Raw genomic sequence first — 21,965 nt, 5'->3', positions numbered from 1 at the left:
CGATAATGACCAAAACAAACGTGACAGTTACCTCTGGTATTACGCACACCATTGCAACTGCTCGGAAAGTGTTTTTTTTTCAGCTGCAAAGCTTAGTCCGGGACGGGACAGTCCTGTCGTAAAAACGAATTCGACATATATCAGCATGTTTGTATACCTGGTACAACTCGTGATTCATGCGTCTGCGCCACACTCCATCTTCCAGTTTACCGCCAAGTATCGATCGCAGAACTTTACGCTCAAAAACTCCGAGCACTCGTCGATCAGCTTCCTTCAGCGTCCATGCTTCATGTCCGTGAAGGGCCACCGGGAGTATCAATGTTGTATACTGCGCTAGTTTTGTGCGAGTTTGCAAACTACGGGACCTTAGCTGGATACGCAGTCCGTAGAAAGCCCTGTTCGCAGCTGCAACTCGTCGTTTCACTTCACGGCTCATATCGTTGTCACATGTCACAAGCGTACCAAGATAAACGAATTCGTCAACCACTTCAAATCGTTCCCCATCTATCTCCACCTCAGCACCAACACCACGGGGACTCCCACGCTCTCTGCCAGCTACCATGTACTTCGTTTTGGCAGAGTTAATGACAAGCCCCAATCTCGCTGCTTCCCTCTTAAAAGGTACGAAGGCCTCCTCCACGGCCTTACGGTTGATACCGATGATATCGATGTCGTCCGCAAAGCCAAGAAGCATGTGAGATTTCGTGATGATCGTACCGTGTCTTTCGACGTTTGCTCTTCGTACTGCACCCTAAAGAACGATGTTAAACAGTAGGTTGGAGAGCGCATCCCCCTGCTTCAGTCCATCCAACGTTACGAACGCGGCTGATGTCTCGCCAGCTATCCGCACGCACGATTTTGATCACTCCAGTGTCATACGACTCAGCTTTATTAGTTTCGTAGGGAAACCGTGTTCCAGCATGATCTGCCACAGCTCGTTTCTTTCCACTAAGTCGTATGCCGCCCTGAAGTCCACAAACAGATGGTGAGTCGGTAAGTTGTACTCCCGGAACTTATCGGGGATCTGTCGCAGGGTGAAGATTTGATCCGTCGTGGAACGCCCTTGTCGAAAACCAGCCTGGTATTCTCCAACAAAGGATTCCGTTAACGGTCTCAATCTGAAGAACAGGATACGGGAGAGCACTTTATATGCGGAGTTGAGCAACGTTATCCCTCGATAGTTGCCACAATCCAATCGATGGCCCTTCTTATAGATAGGGCATATGAGGCCTTCCAACCAGTCGTTCGGCATTTGTTCATCCACCCAGATCCTTAGTATTATCTGGTGAATCGCATAGTACAGCCGCTCGCTTCCCGCTTTTAGAAGTTCGGCCGGGATACCGTCCTTCCCAGCGGCCTTGCCGTTTTTCAGCTCACTAATCGCCTTTTACACCTCCTCCTGTGTTGGTGGCTCCACAGCTTGTTCGTCACTCATAATCGTCATCCTGTACCTGCTCTGCTCATCCGGCTCCTCACCGTTCAATAGCGCCTGAAAATGCTCCTTCCACCTGGCTGCAACCGTCGGTTTATCAGTAAGCAGGTTGCCGTCCTTGTCATTACACATGACCGGCACCGGGAAATTCCTGCTTCTGACTCTGTTGACAGTTCTATAGAATCTCCGCACGTCGTTTTGAGCAAAGCAGTCCTCTGCGCTGGCGAGCACCTGCTCCTCGTACTCGCGCTTCTTCCGACGGTGGGTTCTATTTTCAGCAGCTCTTGCCACCCTGTACCTCTCTCTGTTCTGACGCGTAGCCGCAGTGAGCATGCGGCTCCTGGCACGGTTCTTCTCATCTGTCGCTCTCTGGCACTCGGCATCGAACCAGCCGTTAGGTTGTCTTCCACCTACCACCTATCTCGCAGTCGTTTCGATGGCGCCGTGAATACTGCTCCACAGCCCATTCAAGTCTTCCACTCCTTCCTCCTGCTGTTCTGCGATCCGTTGATCTAGCTCTCTGGCGTATTCTGCTGCCACGCCATCAGCTTTCAACTGCTGAGTGTTGAAACGCGTCGTCCTCTCTGTGCGAGATTTTAGCACGTTCGACAACCGTGCGCGGATCTTACAAACGACGAGATAATGGTCAGAGTCAATGTTTGGTCCCCGAAAAGACTCAACATCAGTAACATCTGAAAAGTGCCGACCGTCAATCAGTACGTGATCGATCTGGGAGCAGGCTTCTCCATTTGGATGCCTCCAGGTGTGTTTCCGAATATTCAAACGTGGAAAATAGGAGCTACATATGGCCATTCCTCTGGCCGCGGCAAAGTTTATCAGCCTCAGACCGTTTTCATTGGTTGACGAGTGGAGCCTATGCCTTCCAATGACCGGACGGAAGAATTCCTCCCTCCCAACCTGTGCGTTTGCGTCTCCATTGACGACTTTTACGTCGTGTTTTGGGCGCTCGTCATAGATTCGCTCAAGCTTGTCATAGAACTCATCTTTGACTTCATCGGATTTGTCGTTTGTCGGTGCGTAGGTGTTGATTAAACTGTAGTTGAAGAATTTGCCCTTAATCCTCAACACGCATATACGGTCATCTACGGGCCTCCATCGGACGACTCTTGTTTTCTGATTTCCCAGCACTACGAAACCGACGACGCCCCGTTCCGCTGCTTTGCCGCCACTGTAGTAGATGTGGTACTTGAAAGAAGTGCGTGCAATAGGGTGTACTGAACGGAATTCCCTTTCTCCGGAATTTGGCCACCGAACCTCCTGAATCGCTGCGATTTCGACTCCCTGCCGCTGTAGTTCTCGAGCAAGCAAGCCAGCCCGCGCCGGTTCATTGAGAGATAGGACGTTCCAAGTACCCAATTTCCAATCGTTTACCTTAATCTTTTTCCGTGTTCGTAGCCTACACACTTAATCTATCTCGGCCAACTTCCCAACAGCTAATTGAGCTCGGCGAAGTTTTTAACGAATGTCAGCAATATATTTCGACGAACATTCAGTAAATATATCGATTTACCGTAAACCAGCAAGTTTTGACGTTTCGTTTGCCGAAGTTCTTGAAAATTCTGCCGAGAACTTGTAGAACATTTCGCTGAGTTTATCAGCTGTTGAGTTCTCGGCAATAAAATCTAAGTGTGCAGGTCTTTGCCGATTGATCCGTTCCGTATTTCTAAATTCGTTGTTCGTGGTTGATGAAAGGTTTCGGTATGCTACCTTACCAGGGTCGCGATACCTACATCCTGCTGAAGGGGCTGCCATCTTAGGTGTAGCTGGCGGGATACAGCATTCCATAATTCAGCCGCCCGCTCCGGGTCAGACGCTGTTGTATGCCGCCCCTATGAGGATACAGCCGCGTACGACCCTCTTCCCAGTCAGCATACGACCATAGTTTTCACCGGGGTTGGTTACCCGATCTCCGCTAAGGTTACTTGTATTCCGGTCGGCACCACGTGGAGGTTGGGATAGGAGTTGCTGGACAGAGGTGAATGGCCACATTAGGGTCTCAAGTTACACGTGTCCATTTGCCAACCAAAATCGCTGCAATGACAGTTGGTATATTCTAACCTCAGTCACAGAACAGATATGCAACTTCGAACAAAACTTTGCAGCAAATCGGTGCCCAAGCTTTCGCATTCATTTTTTGCTGTTCCATTCTACATTGATTTTACAGTGCATCGTTCGAACAGTTCGCTCCAATAGTTTGAACATGCACTAAAAAATTATTTTTTTTGCCTCAATGACCAGGCAAAAAGGTGATCTTGAATAGTTGAATCTGTCAAAATCAAGTTAAGACAGGACCGCATTCAAGGGATTTTTAAAGCAGAAATTCAGTAACAATTCACAATCAACGTCAATAGAACAAATTAAACTAAAAACCTTTCAACCATTCAAACATTGTTTAACAAATTTTCTTGGATCGTACACCTCGCGACTGTTTTTATTTTAAGCTGTTAGTTCATTTACTTGAATATTTTCGTTGGACTTGGAAACTAAATTTCTCGACCAACGACAATATTTGTTTCTCGTACCGTTTTTTATACCTAACATTGCAAGTAATGCATATCAGGCGCGCTAACACAGCACTGCTTACGACATTAGGTACAATGTAAAAAAATGATTGTCGTTGGTCAAGATATTCAGTTTTCAACTTGTGCAACAATGAAATTCATTAAAAATATATCTACATAAAAACCGCTGCACGTATGCGGGTGGTACTGTACGATTATCATGAAAAGGCAGGGTGCTATACCAGTACCGGGGAGAACAAAGGATTCTCTCGGCGAAAAAGCGGCGAGAGCTCATACAGTCCTTTTGTTGAATGAATGGAATATAAGCGTAATAGAATTTCGAGTGTAAAATGCGTTCTCTCCACCGCTAGATGTCGATACTTAAAATAAAGAGGTTTTGTCTCATTTTTGGTTCTTCAGTTGAACAGATGTGCTGATATAGTGAAGGTAATACAGCGGGGCAGGCTTTAGTGGGCTGGACATGTAGCCAGAATGCCTGACGAGAGAGCCGCTAAAACTATCTTCAGTAGAGAACCAGGAAGAGGCCGCAGACTCCGTGGTAGGCCTCGCACGCGGTGGATGTGCGCGATCTGTACGATCTGCTGGTGTACGAGGAGACTGGAGAACGGCTGCCCAAGACAGAAGAAGCTAGACATCTCTAATTCGTTCGGCCCTAGACCGTTGAACGGTCCGTTAGCCAACAAAAAACAGTAAAGTAAGTAAGCAAATCAGATGCGCTATACAGCGCACTACCTCCGACGTTAAGTATAATGTACGGTATGAGAGTAACATCGAATGTCGCTAGTCGACAACTCCAATTTTCATCTTAATGCATAATATAAGCGAACTGTCATTGTAGCGATTCGAGAAGATTACGAGCAGTTTTAATTCATGATTCAAAAATTGAAAGACAATGATAGAAAACGTTGGAAATCACGTTTTGCTTACAAAATGCAGCTCTTTCAGATGATATAAAAAACTGATAGAGCCTTGGGGCAAGACACTATTGATATATTTCCAATATTCGATATAACAAAGTATCGTTGCATTTTCAGGCACCCGTCTACCTGTATCACAACTCCTTAACAGCACATTATTGTCGGAGTGATATGAATGTGACAGATAAACGGTACCAAGTTTCGAAGTATCGGCTGAAGGAGTATCGATTATCGATGCTTCGATAGTATCGGTATCAGACCTGCAATTTTTTTAAAATCATCATTTAGAAAGTATCGATACCGGTACTCATCTCTCGCTGTTAGTATCGATGCCAAAATACTCGATACCCCGACCCCTAGTATCGATACCGCTGGTATCGATGCTAGTATCGCCCATCCCTAAGGGTCATGTTATAAACGCCACTGACACGTGATACCACTGACATTGCGGTACCACTGACACAGCAAGACACGACACTGTTTATTCAAATGGTCGAGAAAAATAATGCTTTTTAAATAGTTAACAAATGATGCCATATTGCATTAAGATATTGGATACGGGTTATTCATTAAACGTCATACTCCTGATTTTTGTAACGTTAATATTCCGAGGAAATGCTCTTTCTTATCCCTTTCTGACAGATGAACCAGCAAACCAGAAGTTATATCAGGATGTTAATTGTAAGTCACTCAAATGTTTATGTAAAGTTTGAAATTACATAAGATGCAACATTAAGTTTGTTTATATCGTATAAAATTTAAATCCTATGAAACGCAATACTAGGTTATATATGAAGCAATTTAACGCGTCATATAAAATTGTGAAATGTATCATTCCTCTAAGTCGTATAGAATGCAATTTAAAGTTGAGGCCATTTAAGATGCAAGGTTATACAAAATCGTAACCAATTTTTATTTTACAATGTACGTAGGCCATCTCCAGATTTGTATTAATAAGCACATTTCATGCATTATATGGTCATTTTTTATCAAATAAGGGTTCACTTAACAGAGTTGAACGTGAGTTATATGAATCAATTTGTTTGCTGGGGACATTTGACAGAGTATAACATCGAAAAATCAAAAATGTCAAACCTGGAACGAAAACGTCAATATTGATCGGATTATTTACGTTGATTTGTTTTTTTCAAGCCTTAGACACGCTTATCACATACATAAGACATTCGTAACACTTAGGAAGAAATCTTCAAAAATAAGTTGGTACAAAATGAACTACTCGAATGGTACCACACTCAGAACAAAATCACTGTTTGAGTTGTTTTTGAAGGCAGTGTACCTGCGCAGCCCTGTATTTGTCTCGTTCCTACTCGAAAAATGCCGCATTGATTTTGTAAATAACTTTTTGTCAGTTCTTTATGGGATTTTCTTTGAGGCTCGATAAAACCGATAAAAAGAAAATTCATTTTGTTCTTTATTTATCGAGCAGTTTGACGGGACGAGGTACAGAGTACTATAGGGCAACGTGTACCAGAAAAAAACGTCAGTGTTACGTATGTCTTATGTATGTGCGCTTATGCTTTTGCACTGGGTTGTATGTTACATTTTTTGGCTCCTTTCCATTTCAAACCCACCGTGGTTCCATAATGTTGTATGTTATTTTTCGTTCATAAAAAGATGGCGTCAGAGCATCTGGTACGTATCCAAAAAAATGATTGAATCTAAGCAGAAAACTCTTAACAATTTATGTATGATCTTTCCATTTAGAAATAAAAGCAACGGCGAGTTTTTCGTGTCTACAGCTAACACGAACAAAAAAAAATAGCAAAAACATTGAATTTCACATTTCTCTGTTGCATTCGATAATATTTACGATAATATTTGTAAACGTTTTTATTTTACTCAATTATTGTGTTACTTATTACTAGCGTGTAATTTTTTGGAAACATGTTTCGTGCAGAGTGTATGGTATATAGAGTCGCGAAATTCTTTACAAGGTACACAGTTTTGAAAGATTACACCGGTGATGTTTTGTTAAATTTAAGTGAACCAGTGTACAGGTTTAATGTTGGATTAAAATGTGTAAGTAAAACTTCGGAAAAACACATATTCTTTATTACGCTCAATTACAACACTTTTCATCCACTCCTAACATTATCACCTTGTTTATTTACATTGCTCGATTGGTACCCTCGTTTGACACTGATTTGGTTCCTTTGGTTTCATCTTTGCGGGACTCTTAAACATAGACTCTGGTTTCGTGGTATATACTTTTGCTTCATGGACCATTTTTCTTCGCATTTCACTGATCAAAGTATGTAGGACTTCTAGGTTAATGCCTACGTCATAATAATAATAATTTAATCATTCGCTATGATGAACTAACATAATTCTGACTGTTATTATGAACTAGTATTCCTCGTGTTGATTCCCATATACCAATATTAGTACATTTAAAAACACACATTAAACAATTATAATTTTTCAAATAATAAATTTTAGGACTTATATACCCACCATTCGCTAATGTACATTGACATATAAGCGTCACTTTCACGCGCTGCCAATCGCACCCAAAACAGAGAAAAAACTGCTGCATGGGCTTCGCTCGTTATTATCTTTTCGTTTCTGCCTTTTTCGCTGCCAGCCAGCCACACTCACACTTTGCTGGTACCACTCGTTTCTGCTGGTTGTGTTCTTGCAACCATCAGCAGCAGACATACAGCGATCATAAGAAAAGTACTAAGTGAAAAAAATTGTAACTGCAGGAAAACCAAAAAAAGTTCTATTCTAAAGCTTTAATATCGTGTAAAGGTATTAATTTCGTTATTCAAGAACCGAGAAATTCGTTCGAATGTCATAGCATCGCGCGGTACGTACTCCGATTGGAAATAATCGCCAGCAAAGTTGGTCACCATCGACGGAGAAGGTCAGAAAGTGTGCCCAATTTTTCCTGATTGCGCAGCACACGCACAGTGAAGAATAGTGCAGAATTTTTTTTTGCTGGAGTTTCGTCGTCAAGTCGAGAGACAACGACGGCGACGAGAAGAAGAGGAAAACGCAAAGCCTCATTGCAGAAAAAGAAGCACTTCTATTGTGCGTGTCGTCCGACGTCTGTGTTTTATACGTTGTGAATGTGTGCGTTTATCAGCATTCTTTCCACCAAGCGAGTGTTGTTTTTTAGAAACGAAAGTCTGATTGAATAGAGAAAAATAGTGAAGATGGATCATTTCTCATTGTAAATATTTTTCCTACATTTCGATGATGGCTGGTTTTGTTTTCAGTTTGAGTGCCTGAGGTGTTGTTTTGTACTAAGACTGAGCAATTGTACATAGGTAAAGTTAAGTTGAGCCTTACTAGGAAAAGCGGATAAATTACAGCAACAACAAAAAAGAATGGAAAAAGTGTATTTCTTCGTTTATGGTCGTAGCTGAAATCTGATTCCTCGCTGGTTCCTCAAACTGCGGAATACTGCTATCGAAGTGTACAGCTATATCAACCGAGTCCGGAGTACGAAACGGAAAACCTCGCCCTCGAAAGTCGAATCGTAACTTCGTTCGTCACAACTGTGCGGATTATTCATTGCGCTCGTGACCGTGGGCAGATTAACAAACACTGAATTTTGTTTTTGGTAAGTCTTAAGTAAAAAAACAGAAAATAATAACTTATATACAGAAAATGTAAAATAGTTTAATGTTCTATCACATGAGTATCAATCTACACAAAGATAAAAGAAAACTTTGGTTTGAGAAAAAAATTGACGAAAAGAAAACAGCGTGCTGGAAGAGAAGGTTAGGAAAATGTCGAAATCCAACACAACATCCCAACTCCTTTCTGGCAGCAGCAACATTCTTTCTGCTTCTTAGCATTGTACATATTGCTTGAAACTGGTATCAAGCTGACTGCTACTGGATTACGCGAGTAATCACATTCTTGATACTAAAATTATGCCTCGTATGAGGACCTTTCGAATGTATTTCTCTTGGTAGTTGTCTGTCAGTGCCTCGTCAATTTGCGTTACTATTTTGCAGGTGTATTTATCAGTGTTGAGTTCAACATTTATATTGAAAAACAACTACGTTCAAATGGTACGGCAGCTTGTTTTTATTGCGACCATTGTGAATAAAACCGAAACGAACATTTCTTTTCAATAATTGTACAACCATTGCTCAAAGTAATCGAACCGAAAATGGCGATTATCAAACGAAATGATACTAAACGTGTATTGGTAAAATCTAGAGAACAATAAGTACTATTGTTCCAGAACCAGTGCGTAGCATTGCTTGAAAAAAAACTCATGCCAAAATCCAATTTTAATAATTAAAAATCCTAATTTGCTTGAAAAACGTTTTCCAAAATAACAAGAAGTTACTTGTCAGAAATAGCATAGGTTTATAAGTGATTAATTGAAATATGCGCAACGTGCAAAATCGTGAATTTCGTTTCTTTTTGATTTAATTACCTATTTCAAACAAAACACTGAAAACTGTTATTGGTTATATTGTTAGAATCCTCACATGTAGTGCTCATTAAAAATGTATAAAAGCTGTTTTTTATACATAGACTTCGCAGTCGACTGTTTAGTGTACAGGACAATTGCGGGGCTAGCGCTACGATCCTACTGACACTAACAGTCTCTCCCGAGCCGAGACTCGAACCTACGACGACTGACTTGTTAGGCCAGCATCGTACCTTGAGACCATCTGGGAGATAGTCGATAGTAAAAATGTATAGGTATTTATCGGAAAATCTGCGCAAAATACTTTATACGCCAACAGTTTTATTTCCTGTTGGGTACATTTTCCACCGCGGCCAGCAGAGATTTGATCTTTTGCGGCGATAAGCCAAGAGTAGATCCAAAATAATCATTGTATTTTCTATAGGATACTTCTCTCGACAATGGCATGAATTGTGACAATACTGGAACGGAATGTCACAGAGTAGTGAAATTACAAGTAATGCAAAGCAATATGATCGACGATAATTCATCGCAAGCTAAACGTTAAAAATACTGAAACCCTTTCAGTTGCGGTGATAAATCAAATGAAATAAACATAAGATTGAATGTAATGTAACCAAACCTTCGATGAATAATAACAGAAATTCGAAATTTAAAAAGTACGAAAGTGCCTTAAAAACTAATGGTAATCATTCGAAATTATCTGTACGTGCGAAAATAGTTTTAGTCATAGTCAAATAGCCAACAGTAATCGATAGAAACAGCGAAGTTAATCACCCAGAAAATTTTACATTGAATAGAAACCTTTTCTTAATAAAGCATTTGGTACAAATGAGTGTCAAATTTGCCTGCAACACACGCTTTCCAGCCTCTCTGTGGTGTTTTTAGTTTTTCGCAAACTGGAAGTCGTCATATTGGACTTGAAAATTGCATCGGATACTGATTTTTGTTTTCAAGACGTATCATATCGGTTCTAGAAATATAGTTATTTTGGGAAATTTTTAAATGTTTTTATGAGCTTTTCACAGTTTTCCAGATACAGGAAGACGCAATCTTGGACTTCAATATAATATCAGACATCGATTTTTAGTTCCTGAGTACAGTACAGGTTCTAGATACACCAACACGGGGAGTAATCGAACATTTTTTAGTTTTACTTAGCTTTACAGAAACCGAAAGCTACGAGTTTGATTTCAAAATGGCGTTAGACATTAGTTTTATGTTTCTTTGTGTCATGTCAGCTCCAGAAATATCAATATAAAGGAGTATTTGAACCCGACCTTGGATTCAAATATGGCGTCGAACATCTAAAACTCGTGCGGACGTCATCCCGATTCCGAAAATATCCAATATTGCACAGTATATAATCGATTTTTGCAGAATTCTAGGAACCGGGCGACACCATCTTGAATTTCAAAATTGTGTCGGACACTGGTTTCTAGTTTCTAAACTCATCCTGGCTCCGAAAATACCACTATTGGGGGAATTATTTTCCACAGTTTCCTACAGCTCCCCCGGAACAGGAACTCGCCATGTTAGATTTGAAAATGGCGTCGAGTATCATGTTCTGGCCTCCAGAAATTATTTCTGGCCTTCACATGACCAAGTGCCAGACAGTTATGAAATTAATTCAAAAAATTACCATAATGCACGAAAAATTTTAACTTTTGAGGTCTTGGGCCCAATACGCAGAAGAGTTAAAAATCTGCTTTCACAGAAATATCTTGAAACAAATTTTAGTTAGCCGTCAAATTTATCAAAAGCTTTGCGACCCCCCTAGAAGAGCCTCGCGGCACCCTTTCCGGCCGCGGATTCGCGATTGGGAATCACTGGGTTAGGACATTTAAGAGTTATGATGGAACATACATATAAACGATCATATGTATATTTACTTTTATATTGTATTATGTGTTTAGTTTGTTTACAATATGCGAAGTGATGTTGTTTTATATACAACAAATATTTTGACGAACGACATGACGAATCTAAGTAAATTATTCGCCTAAAATCGTTGGGTTCGAGACGTTAGCGGGTTTCCACAATGAATTTGAGCCCTGGACAGTAAGTTGTGCAAATTATTCCTATCCGCCCACCGGTAGAAAGGAGAAAGTACTTTAGTTGTCAACTTAACTTTAGTCGTTTGTAGGAATATCAGGCCTGTAAAACCAGATTTCTGAAGAATGGACCACAAAAGATGCACGATTTCTACTTTCACTGCATCTTCTGTGGCATTTTGAAGAAGGACAAACAGGACTATTAGCCAACGAAATGAAATGAATTAAAAATGGAAGATTATAGTTGCGTTCCGTGCCAACCCCTTAATCCTTGCATTTGTCCATAGCTTCGTAACACGTTCCCATCAAGTAATAAGAGATTCAGCTCAGTGCAGTGCTTCCTTCAACCAATATGTATAACCACTAAAGACGGCCAAAACACAGAGCTCGAGGATTTCGCTTTACTTGTGGTAGTGACATTCCCAGCAAACTTTCGCAAACGCCATATGGAGGTTAAATTTCTCGCGAATATCCAGTCAGTTTGCTTTTTATCTGCCTCCTTTTTTCAGCTTCAACTCATTATCATCGATCTTGCCCTTTCCACCCCATCGTATCCACCAGGGCTGCCGCACCACGCTGGGTCAGCCAACGACGAACACCCATGAGAATCGAATGTTGGATCAAAACGAACCGAAAGGTCTGTGTGACTATGCAAGCAGCATACTTACAATTCTTTTTTTTTTTTTTTTGAGTCCAGTTTTAGTACGCACTCTCCCGTCAATGAACGGTTCCATTGACTGACACCGCACTGGGCAGGACCGCGTGATGGTTGTAGGATTCCCTCCGTAATTATACGGTGGCAAATTAGTGTCTCCACAGGGGCTGATAGTACCCACTCGAATGACAACTTACACGGCAAGGATCTGTGGGAATTTTCGAGTCATTCATTATAATTTAAGGTCACTGTTTACTGTGGGAAATGGCTGCGTCTCTTATCAACTATTCCTTACCTACATGCATTGGCGAACAATTACGAAATAATGCGATATTCCCGTGAGACTTTTTGTGGATTAAAGACTTGGATTGTTGATTATGAAAATTGCAGTTTATGAGTAAGAATTTTATACTTGATTGAGTGTTAAAAACATAACAATCTTTTCTAGTCTAAGTGACGTAAAACTAACATTTAAAATCTAAATATATTCTCTGAAACACACACTCACGTACTAACTAGGTGTAAATTAACATTCACCGAGAACCTGGTACCAGCGGAAGTACTACCGTTCGACGGTAGTCTTCAGTAAATAGAATATTTATCCATGTTAGCTTAGATATGTAAAAAAAAGAAGTGGATATAGACAGAATAAACGAACCTCAGAATTGGTTACAGAACCATTTTTTCTTCGTCGCACACGATTCGGTCGACAGAAGAAAGCGACAACCAGAAACAGGATGTGCGCATCAACCGAAAGAAAAGGAAACTACATTCAAACAACGATCAGTAAGCAATCGAAACCTTCGCAGTGTATGCCATCGTTCGCTACTGAACTTCACAAAATAAGTGGTGTAAAAAGTATAGCAACGCTTACGAGAAAAAAAAACAAATATATATAAACAAAAGTAAACGGACGGTAGTTCTGTTCATACCACGATGGATGAGTGTCAACGGTGCAATTTAATGTATTCAAAAACACATATTCACATATAAGTTCTTTTGAAAGAAACACTACGTAAACTGTGATATATTCGGAAACTGTACGAGGTTTTTGTGCATAAAAAACGTATACTTCTATCATCCGCAAGACATTCATCGAATGAAAGAGGCAAAAGAAACAATGGCGTGCTTGCCGCCACCGCTACGACAGATCTGTAGTTTTTTTTTTTTCATCTGTACCCGTTTTCTCCAGAATCTGGGCGATCCATTTCTATCTACCTGGCGGTCGCTGCTGCTGCTGGTGCCACCGACTGTGATGCACTTTTTTTACTTCTGCATTTTTCCGCTTTTTCCGAATTGATGTTTCTACTCTATTGAGGCCCCTTCTCCCATTCCTACATATCGCCGTCCCGCACTTGGACTTGGACGCTTTGCGTGTATGGAGGAATTTTATTTCAATCCGATTCGCTCTCTCGCTGCTGATCGGGGATATAATCTTTTAAAAAGCCGACCGAAGCAGTCGGTAAACGGTGCCTTATTTTTACTGCTGAGCCTTGTTGTACGTTTGACAAAACGTATCAAGCTTTTCTTCAGATAGTAGCACATTAATTTTCATATTAACATAGGTATTTTTAGAAGCTGGAATTGCTTTGACAATGTATCAAACTAAATCTTTACCGACCTTTTAGACAATATGAGGTTTAAGTTTAAGTATTGGATTCATTGTTTAATATTTCTTCCGAAGAAACTTTAAGTAAAATAGCAGGGGCGACTCGTCCTTAGGTGCAACCTGTGCATTGCACACGGGGACGCCAGACAAAAAATATATTTCAAACGCAAATTTATATTTAGAATGCATTGATTTTTAGTTTCACTTTCAAACAGTAACAAATAGAGTGACATGCGTGCCATGATTGTGATTACTTCCCCAAACTGCGAATTTCAGAATTTGTAGTTGAACAGGTAGGTTCCAAAGCCATGAGTCGCCGTTGGTAAGAGGTGAATTCTAGAACGCCCATGACGAAATCTAAACTGTTCATCTGCAAAAATTGGATTTTTTATGGGTGACATCAACCTGTTAAGTATAATATTCTCAGTATAATATTCAACAGTTTACTAATCAACCAGATCGGTCAATAACTTGAAGCCTGGCCTGGTTTCTTATCTATCTTTTAAATTTGAGTAATAAAATGTAAAATTTTCAAAAGCACTTTACCGACGTCAGTTCTAAGTAGGGTGGTCGATATTACCGACTTTTCGGAAAACCGGTATTTCGGTATTCATAAAAATAAAAACCGGTAAAAATCGGGTATTTTTGATTTCGGATCAATACAAACCAGGGGCGACACATGGTCTTTGAACCTACTTGTTCAACTACAAAATTCTGCAAATCATAGTTTGGAGAAATAATGACAATCATGTCCGCAAAAAAGCGTAAGTCATTCTCTGTACTATTTAAAAATAAAACTGAAAAATAATTAAATGTATACATAAATTGGGATTTGAATTTTTTTTTTGCTTAGCAACTCAGGTTGTATCGAAGTACGTGTCGCTGCATAACTATGTTTTTGCATTTATTAGTACTTATGCTACATTACGAACCAGATTTTTTTTGTAAGATTTGGACCACTGCGGCCATTGATTTGATCTCTTGTGGTATACGATCCAGATACAGCACTGGATAAATTTACCAGTGTTTGGAAAACTTCAATGAATGAGTCCAGTGATATGATTACGAAGAATACAATTTCTAAACTCATATTAACAAAAAAAAACAGTAGATTTTTATTACAATTTTCTTTCACATCGCAAAACTTAGTTTTAAATTAGTGAATAACTTTAAAATTCTTAGAGAAAAAATATTTGAAACTGTTGAGAAGAGTAAATGAATGAAGAAGAAAATGAAACGATGATCAGACACGAATTCACATTTTATGAATCCGATGCTCTCTAAAAAGTTTGTCCTAATCCAGTTGAATCTTAGAAAGCATTTTTCTCAGCTGGAATTATTGCTAATAAATCCGCTGCGGTATGGGAAACGAAACTTTGACCATGCTACAGCTATTTCACTTTTTCAAGGAGCAGTAGTTTTTAGGATGAAATTCTTTATTGATTCATTATTTCATCCTGTTAACATTTTGTATCATGAGCAACTTGTCCATAACTAGGTGCAACCTGTGCAATGCACATAGAGATGCCAAACAAAAAATAAATTACTAATCCAAATTTATCTTCTTCTATTAAATAAAAATAAGTTGGTATCTGTATAACGGCGTTTCACTTTTTGTGTTTGTTTTGTCTTGATCTCCAACGAGTTAATAAGCCATAAAAATAACAATAATCAACTGATAAAGTTTAAAAAAAAATTGAAATGCATTTTCGCCTTTTCCCGCCTTTTACTCCAAAAACAACGTCATTAGATTACAATGATTGCAAGCTATGAGCGGTAGACAAGCTGTTAGCGTCGTTATTGAGACGTTGTTGTTGAGTAAACAAGGACCTGTTGATGATTCACATATAAAGTGATATTCGTTTTCGCTGCCTACTACACCTTTTCTATGCAAAAGCGCTATAGCGTGGTAGCAGCAAACTCGACATGCATGTGAATACTCTCAACGTGGCTTTGATTTTATTCAAGGGCATATACTTAAATTAAAGTATATGCCCTTGAATAAATTAAATTTCTGGCTTATTTGAGCAAAGTTGCATATAATCGTTTTATTTATCTAATAAATGATAAGAAAGAACAAGAATTACACTACATGTGCGATGATTTAATTTACCATTGCTCGGATCTAATCAATCTGTTAAATTTTCTCTAAAATGCACACTGACTTAGATCATTGACATTTGCTCATGCTGCAATGATTCTGTTAGCTGGTAAAAGAAACGTGTAGTTTTTGCTTCTGTAAAAACATTGATTTCTGTTCATGTTTCGTTAAATAGGCACTATTGGATTCCTACAAATCTCTGGATTTACAATTAATTGTTGAATGTTGAATTGAAAACTATAATGTTGCGAAGTGTCAATTGCACTGTGCTTAGACAGCAGATCTGCCTCAAAAAGCAGATGAAATATTAATGTCATTGATGCGAAAATTTCGAAGCTCCGTGTACCTACCAATTTACCATTTAATTTCAAACGTCTGTATGTATCTTCGCGCTCCGCAGTTGCGTGATATTCGACAATGCCCAAAGCCCTGATAACTGGTGGCATTAAACCTTAAACATGCATATTCTCCAATAAACAGCTTTATGTCACATGGTCACGTGAAAAACAATTGGTATAATGTATGTTTGAAAAAGAAAAAATACCCGAAAAATGGTTGGCCATTAGGTTTTGCGAGATTTTTTGTTCAAGACAAAACCATATTGTCACTATGCCATGGCAATAACGAAAATCAACTGGAAAAGTTATAAAACCTTAAAAACCAACCCTTGATATTTCCCGCCCTTCTGAGATTCTGAGAGGTTTTCTGTGAGTTTTAGTGAGTAACGATTTTTTGTTGCCTTTGATCGGAAAAATTCGAAACAAGTTTTCATCACCGGGGCGTACTTAAACGATTCAATATTTTATGGAATAGTTCTATGCGATTTTCGTATTGGTTTCTGTTGATGCCACTTAAATTCAACGTCGGTTTTTGTTAATTTGTGCTGTGACTGTTTTTCAAGAAAAAAGAAGACACTGTCGGTACGTAATAAACATAATAGATTAAAAATAATAATGTGTTTTTGCAAGAATTCTGAGGAGTATTCATACTGGTTTCAGTTGGTATCGATTAATTTTCCTCCACATGTAGTGGGAATGTTTTCTAACGGAGATGCAGCTAAGGGTATTTTATAAAAGGAATGTACCCTAATCTACATGATCAAACTGATTCTTGCATATCTTCCAGTTGACTTTGACAAATTTCTGCTGTGGTCGAAATGTTTTTTGTTCAGATGAAGTTGTTGTAAGTGGAATGTTCAAATACTTACAATGCCGTTGAATTAAAATTAAATTCGTTGTTTTTGTTCCAGTTTTGCGAGTTAAGACACGAGTAGTAGCAGGTCAATAAAAGTGTCAGGCTCCGCAACACTGTAGATAGAATATAAGAAAGTCAGGAAATATACGAGTCCCGAAGGGAAGTTGATCGGTTAAGAACACGACGAGCTCGAAATGCGTCGACGTTCGACACCCCATATATCTCAGAATCGTCAGTTACACACTTAGTTTTCATAGTCTTTAAACGAATCTTGAACAAAAGAAAAATAAAGTATAGTAACTTAAACACTCAATTGAGAGAAAAATGCTAATCAAATATTTTCAAATACAACTGTTTTATAGATTCAAGGTCAAATTTACCATCGAACAGGTGCATTGCTGCCACTACCCGGTGGCAAATGTCCTTGAGCGACAATTCTGATAGGAAACTACGAACGAGAAGTCGTAATAATCCCGCGTATACCGATTACTGCTACCGATTTGCCGTTTAATTTCAAACGTCTGCAATTTCCCGTGCGTCGCGCATTCGCGATGACTATTGATAAAACCCAAGGACAGTCACTGAAAATTTGAGGCATAAACTCCGAGTATTCATGCTTCTCACATGGACAGCTCTATGTCGCATGTTTACGTGACCCGGACCCCGACATTGTGGAATAAACCAAAATCGCTTTTAACGCGGGGGATACGTGCCGCGTAAAAAAAAAACGCGTAAATTCCGGAATCCGTGTAAAAGAAAACCGCGTAAATTCCTGAATCCGCGTAAAAAAAAACCGCGTAAAAAAAAAACGCGTAAAAAGCAACCTTAGTGTATATAGAATTTAGTGACTGGGACCGCCTTGACCACTTTTACTTTACTATATTTGCATTAAGGCCAGCGTTGTTAAACTAGCTCGCAAAAAGCATGCGATACTCAAAGTGGCGTTCTCGCCGCTACCGAAATCCCACACTAGAGATACTCCTGTCGTACTGTTTCTCATTCTCTTTTCCTTTTTTCATTTCACACTACCGAGCGTTGATGCTTGCGAGTTTTCTCATAAGCCGACACGCACTCTCACTCGCGTACTTTCCCACTCGCGTGTACCTCCCTTTCTCGCGAGCACAACCGTCAAGACGCATTATGACGATACGGAGTGACAAGGTACGACAAAGCGGAGTGGCGAAAAAAATATTTCGACGGGTAGGCAGGGATGCCACATATACAGATTTTTCAGTACTTATACAGATTTTTGCGTATTTTTTATACAGATATCTGTATATACAGATTACAGATTTTCTGGAAATAGTACAGAACTATACAGATTTTTTTTTTTGATTTTCGTGAGGTCGCGAAACAAACTTTTCGATATAGTTGAAAATCGAAAAAGAACTCAAATGCTATTGAGCGTATTGGAGGTTTCATTATATTTATATGTTACGCATAAACGTGTGCATAATTGTGTTTTTTATTTTAAGGGATATGTCCAGTACATATGCAGATATTTATACAGATTGAAATACCACCAAGGTGATTTTCTGAGATTCGAAATACAGTTGAAATTGTGGCATCACTGCGAGTAGGTGGTCGAATATCATACACGTTCAAGCATGCGATTCTATATAGATTTATCACCCCACTTTCGCTCGTCGGTGCACGATGCAAAACTGCTTGGCATCAGTTTAGCGATGGACAAGCCGCATGCGTGAGTCGGTGAACGAAGCATTTTCGTTTTCGGGCACATTTTTTCAAGCACTCCTAGTCAAGTACTCTTATTCGAGTACTCGCGTATTTGGCGTGAGTAAAAAAGCAAAAGAGAATTCGCGAGCGGCTGTATGCTGGCTGCTGCTCTGGCAAATGCATGGATAATAAAGAGTTTCTCGAAAGTGTGTGTGCGAACGACTGGAGAAGCGTAGCACACATCTCTGTCTCGAGCAGAAAGGAGTGGATATGTTTTGCTTCTCGCTCGTTTAGCAACGCTGATTAAGGCAAGCTTTTGAATAATTGAATAAATAACGTAATAATTTCCTTCAGAATATTCAAAAGATTCAGACATGTATTGAAATAATTTTATTATGGTTAAAGGTGCTTCATAATGTTCAATTAAATAAAAACTCAGAATTTTACGAGCGCTGGATTGAAAAAAACTTAAAATACTACCGAACTAAAACATATGTTGGGTATGTTTTTCTTTAGCAGCAGTTAGATATTTCAGTTTTTGCAATACAACAATCAATAAAACTCAAGGCGGCAGTACGAAGTTTGCCGGGTCAGCTAGTTTTTTAATTTTATTGTTTAGTGTTACTTTTAAATAGCACAAAACGAATAATGACTTGCGTTTTTTCGCGGACATGATTGTGATTACTGCCTCAAACTATGATTTTCAGAATTTGTAGTTGAACTAGTAGGCTCAAAAAAAATACCGGTTTTTTTGCCTCTCCAATACCGGTATTCCGGTATTGAAATAATTATCGGTTTTACCGGTTTTTGTTTTACCAGTAAACCACCCTAGTTCTACACACTTAGATTTTATTGCCGAGAACTCAACAGTTGATAAATTCAGCGGAATATTCTACAAGTTTCCGGCAAAATTTTCAAGAACATCGGCAAATAGAATGTCAATGCTTGCTGGCTTACGGTAGATCGATATATTTGCCGAATATTTGTCGAAATATATTGCTGACATCCACCAAAAATTCGCCGAGTTCGATCAGCTGTTGGGAAATTTGCCGAGATAAATTAAGTGTGTAAGCAAATTATAGCTCCAAATCATTAAATTAATGGAAAAATGCGATTATCAGAATATCGCTCAAAATTCACCTTTAGGACAGTCAAGGCTCATAGAAGCAAACATTAGTAGATCTGACGACAGAAATAGTGTCTAGACGAATTTCATTTTCAAAAAATCTTCAGCACTCATATTTCGGTTAGTGAACTTAATGATTTACAGCAAAACGCATGTTGAGCCCTCAAACAAGTGCTCGTTTTGTTTGTTTTGATGATAGTAAGATGCTGCCATAAACTGCTATAACCCAATATGCGTTTCTAAAAATCCACGTTATCTTAGACTGAACAATGCTTGAAATATATGGTTTCCTATTTTTTTCTATAGTAAAGAAAAAATCCTGTAATCTGTATTGGTAAGAAGACTCCAGTCAGGCTCGCGTTGTTATGAAGGGTTAGACAATATAACGGAATTCCGCTTCCATTAAAGGGGTTCATTTATTGCGTTTGTATTTTAACGGTTGATTGATGTTTTCTACATCCTTAATTACTTTACACTTATTACCAAGTTCGATTTTTCTACAAAGTGATGTACCGATAATGGAACAAATGGTCGAAATTGTTCTCTAATTTATCTCTTGCAATTTCACCCGCCGTTGTCAGCCAGCGCCTATTTCTTCCCGCTAATGTTTCGATGTTTCACTAAACGTGAAAATACAAAACAACGATAATAACAATAATAATAGGAACCCATCATCCGACCAGACCCATTCAGCTGACTCTGCCGTCTCATAAATTCCTATGGATATCAGATTTTAATGACGTGGGAATCCGATTTATCAGCTAACGTAGAGGACCCGAAATCAAACCGATCGTTGTGTGCGCCACTAGCAATAGCTGTGTTAGTGTCGACGTTTAGCCCCTTGTCGCGCTGCTAATTTTAGGGGAACAAAAACGAAGTTTCATCGGATCGAAGATTCGTATGATTGATTTAAAAACTTTACGTTCTACGCTCAAATTACCCGGTAGAGCAGAGCCAACGGCAGCGCCACGCACGACGTGAAGGTGTTTTTGTATCTGTTTGTTTTCACCGTAGCGGCTTGGGGGCGGCAGTATCATCATCACTGGGCAGATAAATTCTCACGAATTTTATGGCGTGGGAACGTTTGATCGCTTTTTGTTGCTTGTCATTTGTCGTTTTTGGATACCTTAATGATTTTAGAATATACAATGTCGCCAAAAAGTAATGAAATAATGCAGAGTCTAGAGTATTGGCAACCGTGGTTGAAACATGTGTCCGTATTAGATTAGTACAGGCATGTTTATTGCCGCTAATGGTATCGGAAGACATGTCTATAAATAAATAACGTTTGTTTGCTCATTCATAGCGTAAACACTGCTGCGAATGTGCTTTATCTCTCGAAGCGAACAGTTTTCAAAAAGGGGTGTTGCAACCGACGATCTTCTAATTTTATTACTGTTTGTCTATTCATCTGGAGCAGTTCGTAATTCAATTGGTTGGTAAGAAAAGGTTGTCAATCGTTCAAAACGTAAATAGAGACGATCAATTTTATTGCCACCATATACCACAAAAGTCTGCTTCATTGTTCCGTACTGGCTGAGAATGCATTCTAACGGATTGATTCGAAAAACCACTTGAATAGCGTTTCACCATTGCAATTGAGAACAAATATAGTTTGTGTTGCCGTCTCGTATCAAAAGCAAGATCGCGTGTATGATATTGCCTTCTTGGTGTGCAAACGACGCGACCGGAATGTGTGTGAATTCTGGCTTGAAGCTTGCGCTGTACAAGCTTTCAGACATGTGTCAATGGAACGCTTGCTTAAGGGTGCCATCGTTTGTTAGCGACATAACCCAACAGGGAACCGGTCGAGGAAAGCCGTGGGTGTCCACCCGATTCCCCGGAATTCAGACCCAAGCAGAGAGGTAACCCTTCGTAGGTACACAGGTGGAAGAGACGGTGCAACGATCGGCGTGGAATGGGAGAAAAAATCTCATGATGATGTCTGGGAGAATTCTACAGCTAGCGTGGGTTCTCGACCAAGAACGAAAAACAAACGAGTATCTGTGGCGTGGTAAAAATATTGCCAGCATGCTCCAATGGATTTTAATCGTTGGAAGACTTCAGGAGAAAGCCATGAACTGGAATTCGCCTTGTTTGAAGGTATTTACGATAAATAGTTGAGCCAATTTCGGGCTTCATAAGTCACTTTCAAAAATAAAATGTATTTTTTTAGCAATTTAGCATTCTTTCGTGTGAGTTTGATATGTACTTTTTGTTTAATCTGCACTTGAGTCAAA

General features: G+C 39.4%; 1 protein-coding gene across 3 annotated transcripts in view; it reads left to right on the top strand.

The window, feature by feature from the left end:
* Nucleotides 1-7,523: 7,523 nt before the first annotated feature.
* LOC129722758 (F-box/WD repeat-containing protein 7) overlaps nucleotides 7,524-21,965 on the top strand; it is a 39,568-nt gene continuing 25,126 nt past the window's right edge. The window contains exons 1-2 of one of the 3 annotated variants that reach the window (XM_055676472.1): nucleotides 7,524-7,664; nucleotides 8,135-8,481. The gene's annotated coding sequence lies outside the window, so the exon portion shown is untranslated. Of the gene's footprint in view, nucleotides 7,780-8,134; nucleotides 8,482-21,965 lie in introns of all 3 variants that reach the window. The other 2 variants (XM_055676471.1, XM_055676470.1) reach the window with 2 other exon arrangements.

Source organism: Wyeomyia smithii, chromosome 2 (assembly GCF_029784165.1).
Source record: "Wyeomyia smithii strain HCP4-BCI-WySm-NY-G18 chromosome 2, ASM2978416v1, whole genome shotgun sequence".
NCBI classification, from domain to species: domain Eukaryota; kingdom Metazoa; phylum Arthropoda; class Insecta; order Diptera; family Culicidae; genus Wyeomyia; species Wyeomyia smithii.
The sequence above is the reverse complement of the archived record's forward strand: the minus strand, read 5'-3'. Positions and strand labels throughout refer to the sequence as shown.